At 49.8% G+C, this 8,203-nt stretch overlaps 1 non-coding gene across 1 annotated transcript; it reads right to left on the bottom strand.

Moving 5' to 3' along the window:
• Positions 1–1,499: 1,499 nt before the first annotated feature.
• On the bottom strand, positions 1,500–1,573 carry Trnat-ugu. The gene has a single exon. It is a non-coding gene; the product is annotated as a tRNA-Thr (tRNA).
• Positions 1,574–8,203: the final 6,630 nt, after the last annotated feature.

Here is an 8,203-nt window from a genome sequence, read left to right as displayed (position 1 = left end):
GCTACTGGGCGAGCAGCGACTCTGACAGGATGCAGCCAAGTAGCGCCGAGCTTCACCAAGACGCAGCTGGCCGAGGTAACGGCGTCCGAACATATTTCAATCAATGCGCCGCCCCCTCTATTGGTCAGTCCGGGACATTGTGACCGTCGCTTGCAGCACACTGTAACATTAAAAAAAAAAAAATAAATAAAAAAAGCATAGATAACCAAACCAAAGGACACAACACAAACCCTCTTATTTCATAGTTATGACCCCCCCCCTCCCTCTTTAAATTTAATACCCTTAACACATGAAAGATATCAAACAAATAGCATGGAAAATTATTCACTTCTTACAGCTCATAATTCTTTACTCTTACAGGCAGACCGCAACAACAAGCATAAAGTCTGGAGATACCCTATAATACGAGACATCAAATTCATGGCCCCTTCAAACGGAGACAACAGAATAAATCATAAGATACTCAGCGTTACAAGCACACTGTATTAACACTAAACATGGAGTGCGCACTATCCTAGAATGACTCATGCAGCCTTCACACTACTCACGCTTCCCATCACTAAGCAGTGTTTTACACTCTTAACACCCCTAGTCAACATATACCGGAACCAAGAGTGAATTCCCTATTCCCGCCACGACGGGATCACATATAAATCCCTATTTCCGGCTGTGAACACAAACTACGATCAGATTGATCACCGATAGCACTTCAAAGAAAATAGCGGGTGCCCACCGTTAGTAGCAGTAAGCGACGAAACTCCACATAGCGTACATATGCATCCAGCATCAAGTAGTATTATATATACTCTTGCTAGTGCATTAGAGGCTATCACCACCAGTCCGGCGCCGACACTTCTCAAAGGATAACACGGTGCCGCGAGAAACCAACGCTCCACATAACAGTCACTGGGAGACCCCACAACACAACCCACTCTCAGACCACGGGCAGGCACGACCTCTAGCGGCCAGAAGAGGAAAACCGAAGAGAAAACACGCAAGCCAGAACAACCTGGATTGCTGTCCCGACTAGAAAGAGAATCATTGGCACCAGCGATTGTTTTACATTTCTGTAGTGAGTAACACAGTTTTCCTTGTCATTCGATGTAGAAGTTAATTGCTTTGGCTTGCTGCTATCAGATGGTGGTGCTATTTTTTCAGGACATAAAGGCAAATCCGAAAGAAAATCATAAATACTCTCAAAATACTCGTCATCTACGTCTAAATGTGCCATATCTCAAAATCATCTATTTTTTCACATCAAAGTTTTCAACACTTTCTGGAGAAAGCCATACAAAATTGGTCACTTAGAGATATTGCATCACTATCAAACTGTAAAGGCTATTAATATAAAGATAAATAATGTAAGTATATATACGAAGACAGTAACTTGTTCTCGAAACAACAGTTACTGTTGATGACCGTGCAGCTTTTCTCTGGAATAAACCTCAGCTGCCGGCAGGTGTTGTTGATATACCTCGATGTGGACAGCTGAAAATGTGTGCCCCGAGCGGGACTCGAACCCGGGATCTCCTGCTTACACGGCAGACGCTCTATCCATCTGAGCCACCGAGGACACAGATGAATAGCGCGACTGCAGCAACTTATCCCTTGCACGCTTCCCGTGGGACTCACATTCCCAACTGTCCACAATTCTACATATGTATTGTACCTTATAAACATTTGCCCACCCACTCATTAATCGCGCACGCTTTGGCGATTCCCGTAAGAGTTTGGGCAACCTGTGTGCATTTGCAAATGTCTATAAGGTACAATACATATGTAGAATTGTGGACCGTTAGGAATGTGTCTCACGGGATGCGTGCAAGGGATAAGTCCCTGCAGTCGCGCTATTCATCTGTGTCCTCGGTGGCTCAGATGGGTAGTCTGCTTTCGGCCGGTGAGCGGCAAGGACGTCTTGTTTACGTCCCGTCCGCAGAGTCGCGGTCCCGTCCGCAGAGTCGCGAGCGCGCGTAGTTTGTTTACTTCCTCGCCGCAGCTAGTACTCGCGTCCGTTAACACTGAGTCGCCATGGCTCATTCGTACAGAAAAGCTACCATCAAGATCAGCTTCCAGCCCGACTACGCACGACCACGAGCCTTTGAAGTCGAACGATTCATCCGTGACGAAGTTCAAATACCAACACAGCACATCATCGGTATCCACCTATCCATCACAAGCAGCGTCGTTTACGTCAAGATGGTCGATGACGAGTTATGTCACGCAGTTGTGAACAGATGCGCGAACACTCTCAAGTTCAAACACTCCGATGGTCACATCGGAGAGGTTACTGTTGACCATGCTGGACTAGGATTACGCACACTAAGAGTCTTCGAACTCCCTTTCGAAGTACCACCGGACGTCGTTACCTCAGCTTTCCGCCCTTATGGGACGGAAATTAGCCACGTGGCCGAAAAATGGAACACCTTCGAGACGTACCAAGTCCTCAACGGCGTCCGACAAGTGAAAATTGAATTAAAGAAACATGTGCCGTCCTACTTAGTCATAGGTGGCTGTCGAGTAATAATAATGTACGACGGCCAACCTCGTACTTGTTCTGGTTGCGGCCAGGAGGGTCATGTGCCCTCGGCGTGTATTCAACGTCGGGTTACACAACTTCCATTGCATGACACGACATCACTTCCTACGCTCACGGCCCTCCCCCTCAATTACGCAGAGGTGACACGATCGACCGTCATGACAGACGACAACCCCCCCCGGAAGACAGGAAGCGTTAGAATGCGCACCTGTCGCCGGTCCTGGATTGACCAACACCATTACGGTGTCTGCAGGGGTTGAAGAACGCCGCCCATCGACTCCACATGAAGATTCGGACGAGAGAATGGAACTCGACGCTAGGGTTGTACCGACCTCTGCCTTTCTCCCTGAGGGGGATGCTACATGGGAACCACAAACTCTTTCGGACACAGAAACCCACGTCCGCAAACAAAGGTCACCGAGAAAACACAAAAAGCGACGTCGCACATCCTCAGACGATTGCCTCCAGCGGACGTCTTCTCCAGTTGACGACCGGACGGGCGACGAAACGACGAGGAGAATGGATGACACGAGATCGCCCTCACCTGTCACTTTGTCTGATTTTGACAAACCCGATTCCGCTCCCTCGGACAAACGGATGGCCAGCACAGCGCCCGCCGTTGGTACACAACCGGAAACAACTGCGGATTCACCCTTAGTCACTCAGCCCACAAGTGTTCTACCGCAGCCACCGTTAACTTACGGACCTTGGGCGGATGACATTGAAGACGATTCTGCGGCCGCTGTGGTGGATGAGGAGAGGGGTCTCTCCTCGCACACCTCGGCCCCTCCCGAGTAGCAACAGATGACGGCGCGGACGCGGGCAGCAGATCACAGGCCCCACCTTTTACGGCGACACTGACGGCAGCCCCCACCTCAGGAGACGATCTACAAACCTATCGCTTAACGACCATCAACATTAACACCATTCGGACACGTACGAAGTTGTCGCTGCTCCAAGACATGCTCAATGCAGCAGACGTTGACATTGTCTTTCTCCAAGAAGTCTTCGTCGCCGATTTCCCTGGTATGTATGGTTATACGGCTCATGTGTCCCACGCCTCGCCAACTAACAGTGGAGTCGCCATTCTCCTCAGAGAGGGCCTCGAGGCGGACGAAGTCCGATATCTCCCCGACGCTAGAGGAATGGCCGTAACGGTGCAAGGCGTCCGGTTTATCAAAGTGTACGCCCCTTCCGGAACGAATCGCCGTCGTGACCGATCGCTCATCTTCGCAGAAGGAATAGCACCGCTTTTTCAGGGCAGGCACGATGACTTGATATTAGGGGGCGATTTCAATTGCACCCAAGCACCTAAAGATCAGCTGCCACGCCATTCACCGTGCCCCGAACTTGGGACACTCATCGGCGATCTCCAGCTAGTAGATACATGGGAACATGTCCGAGGAAATAGACCGGGATACACCCATTTCACGAGTCACTCGTCTAGTCGCATCGATAGGATTTACGTCTCCCGTTCTCTCGCGGCAACGGTGAGTGACGCGGAGGTGTGGCCAGTAGCCTTTTCTAATCACGAGGCCTATATATGTGCCGTCACCCTTCGTCGCCAACGGGTGTGGCGCAGCCGACATCCCTGGAAATTAAACCTTGCTCATCTCGCTTCTCCGGATTGTCGACGCGCCATCGAAGACACGTGGAGTTTGTGCGTCCGCCGCCTCCCAACGTATCCTACGTCTATTAGTTGGTGGTTAACCTGCGCCAAGCCGGCCCTACGGCGAACCTTTATTACGTATGGTCGTGAGACTGCTGCTTGGAGGCGGCAGATCCTTGATTTTTATTTCACCGTCCTTCGCGAATGCGCCTCCTTGCCACCCACACCGGAACGATATCTGACAGTTCAGCGTGCGAAAGCACAGATCGTAGCCCATATGCGCCGACACCTCGAAGGGACGATCGTCCGAGCGCGGACACAAGACAGACTCGCAACGCAACGACCCACCATGTACCACGTCATCCGAGAACGTACACTGCGAAGACGGGCGCTGATACATGTCATCACCACTGAGGACGGCCATCATCACACCACACAACGCGATATTGCTGCAGCCTTCTTCGACCATTACGCACGACTTTATTCTGCTCAATGTTCCGACCCGACGACGGTGACAGCAGTCTCACAACTGGTTTACGGCATTGTCCCACAGGATTTACAAACTGAATTATTGAACGACATTACGGAAGACGAAGTTATCGACGCCATCGGTAAAGGAGCGGCGAATAAGTCTCCTGGCCCCGATGGGCTCCCTGTGGAGTTTTATAGAACTTTCCAGTATTTACTGGCTCCCAAGTTAACAGACATCTGTCGGGAGCTTATGTCCCCCGCGGTGCCGCTCCCTGAGACCTTCGTAGAAGGAATAATTATACCGGTTCACAAGCCTGAAGGTGGGGCTCGAATACAAGATTACCGCCCGCTAACACTCGTCAACTGCGACATGAAGATATTCACCAGACTATTAGCAAACCGTCTACGACCGACCCTACCTTACGTCATCTCGCCAGATCAGACTTCCCTAGGGGGTATCAACAACATCCACACAGCACTGTGTCGATACCGTGACTTAATATCCCTAGCCAGGGCACGCCGCATCCCGGGAGCGCTGGCATCACTAGATTTTAGCCAAGCTTTTGATCGAGTGGATCACGCGTATCTAACGTCCGTTCTCCAGCACATGCAGTACCCACAGCAATTCACAGACGTCGTAATGCGCCTACTCCGAGGGGCGACTTCCAAAGTGCTCGTTAACGGGCGTCTCTCGCAGTCCCTCCCGATTTTCCGCTCCGTCCGTCAACGCTGCCCCTTGTCGACGTTACTATATGCTCTGGCACTGGAACCGCTCCTCTGTGGTCTCCGTCAACGCCTCACCGGCCTTACCCTACGTGACGTCACATTTCGATGTACAGCATATGCAGACGACCTGGTTCTCGTGTTCCGCAATCGCGACGATGTCAACAGAGCACTAGAATGGATTACCACGTACGGTGTGGCTTCCGGCAGCTGTCTCAACCTCGCCAAATCGGTCGCCATGGCCATAGGGGACGGGTTGACCCCAGCGTGTGTCGAACCCCTACAGCTTCGTGGCACTATCAAATGTCTCGGAATAGAGTTTCACGACGACATACGGCGCACCGCGGCTCTTAACTACCGCCGCTTATTACAACAAATTCGGGTCCAGATCTTCAACCTTCGTCTGCGGACCCTCGACATTCTCCAAAGGACACACTTCGTCAATGTTTACCTCGCATCGCGCCTTCCACACATAGCTCTTCAAAGTCGATTATGAGTCACTGACCCTTCCCCCAGAAAGGGGAGGTCTTGGTCTAGTCCATGTCCACGACAGAGCTGTGGCCCTGTACGTCAGCTCACACATCAAGCTGTGGCGCCACCACCCGGAAAGTTTGACAGGTTTGCTGTTGGAGTCCTTAGCTCTGCCCTCCATTATGCCCCCACTGACGACGCAAGACATACCCCCACCCTTCTACTACTTCGGGAACTTTTACATTGAACACCGCTATGTCCGTATCGCAGTACCACCGACGAAACAGGCGTCGGCGCGGGATATATAACATGTCCTACAGCAGAGGCGCCCACCAAACATCGTGGAGACCAAAAGCCCTCAGGTTAATTGTAAGGTGGTGTGGAAGACGATTCACGCGATTCCACTGGACACAGCCGTCCGATCCACGTGGTACATCACAGTCAATGGTAAACAGATCACCTGATCAAACCTGCACAAAATAAACATGGCGGAATCGCGTCTCTGCGTAGACTGCGGGATACCAGACACGGACGAACACCGTCTCACATGTGGCGCGGCAGAAGACGTATGGCGCTTGGTGCGACAAATTTTGTCGTATTTTCTACGAGTGACTCCGGAACACATTACACCTCGGTTTCTACTATTTCCGGATCAACAGTATTTCCCGCGCGCCAAGACCAACGCTGTCACGTGGATCCGTGCGCATGCGGTACACTACTTATTTCGCGATGGACCTAAAGATGTATTAGACTTTTGGAACTACCTACAAGAACGTCATTGCAAGATCGTACGGAACCCAAAATACAGACAGCATTTTTATAATTACTTAGGGAGTGCCCTACGCGACCCTCCACGCAGCTGGATCATCAACAGGTAGGAGAAGATACCCATTGAGTGAGCTGACATGACTAAGTTCGATTCTCGGTGGAACAACATGATATACGTGAAGACGTACCTGGATGATGAAGCGTAAGGAGAGTAGCGACACACCCTTCTGCATCCTGTATGAAGCACATTGTTTTGTTTTCCCCATATACATTACCTCGGTGTAGGAACGTGCCGAGATATTGTTTTCTTTTTCTCAGAGCACGATGCGGTGCTAGATACATTTATTTTTGTTGTGGTATAAAGTAAAACCACATTAAGAATGTATTAAAAACAGTAAATAAAAATAAGTAAATAATAATTCCCACAAAAGATTTCCCCTTCCCATCCCTGATTCCTTGACGGACGAGGGGGACACTGCGACCAGGCCTCGGGTTACGACCCCTGATCGCTCTGCCTTCCCCGCCCTCCCGCACCTCCTTAAAAAAAAAAAAAAAAAAAAAAAAAAAAAAAAAAAAAAAAAAAAAAAAAAAAAAAATGGATAGAGCGTCTGCCATGTAAGCAGGAGATCTCGGGTTCGAGTCCCGGTCGGGCCACACATTTTGAGCTGTCCACATCGAGGTATATCAACAACACCTGTCGGCAGCTGAGGTTTTCAGTTAGTCATCAAATAATGTAAGGTTCATGAATTTCATCAATATCTTTAGCCATGAGCCATGAGCCTATGTCTGCAACAGCATGTCTAGATGAATAGTAAACAATATCACAAATAACTTTACACATCTGGCAACCACAGCTAAAAAACTTGTACATAATGTGAACGACAATCAAACAATCTAAAATCAGAGATGGTAAAATAGTCTATAATAAACCGAGTGAAAGTCCAAATCCGCAATAGCTGTTTATTGTGTCTTGGCTGTATGATGACCAGTTTCATGCGCTGGACGTATATCCTCAGGTCATATAAAACTAATACTCCACGTGCCACGAATTCCAAGGTGCAAGTCCGCTTTAAAACATGTCGCTCCTCGGTAAAACCTTGGATGAAACGGCAGATGGCCATCCGATCCGAACAATGAATAATCAGCAATACCGTATAATTGCCCCTGATGTAGGCAACCCACGCTAACAAATGGCGCTGATGCCACCCTTATCCCACTACCAACGGTATGTCGGCGATGTTCTACAGCCCGTTTCGTTGCACATCATGGCAAGCCACCCAGGCCCTACTTAACAGGAAGATAATGCCCTCCCACACATGGTGAGGGATTCTACTGCTTGTCTTCGCGGTTGGCAAAACCGACCTTGGTCGAAATGTCGCGGATACCTCCTCAGTTGAGAAAGTTTGCAGCACTATGGGTAGGGCCCTCCAACCAGCTCGGGATTTTAGCGATGCAACGGGCCGATTCGACTGTATCTGGCCGACATCCCTGAGGAGAACAACCGAGGAATCGATTCGAAGCCGAATAGCTGCTTGCATATGGGCCGGAGGTGGACTATTGTATTACTGACTTGCTCAGTCTGTGAAACTCTTTCTCTTGAATAAATCATACAATTTTTTTGATAC

The sequence above is a fragment of the Schistocerca americana genome, chromosome 2 (assembly GCF_021461395.2).
Source record: "Schistocerca americana isolate TAMUIC-IGC-003095 chromosome 2, iqSchAmer2.1, whole genome shotgun sequence".
In the NCBI taxonomy this organism is placed as follows: domain Eukaryota; kingdom Metazoa; phylum Arthropoda; class Insecta; order Orthoptera; family Acrididae; genus Schistocerca; species Schistocerca americana.
Note: the sequence above shows the minus strand (reverse complement) of the source record. Positions and strands in the feature narration are given on the sequence as shown.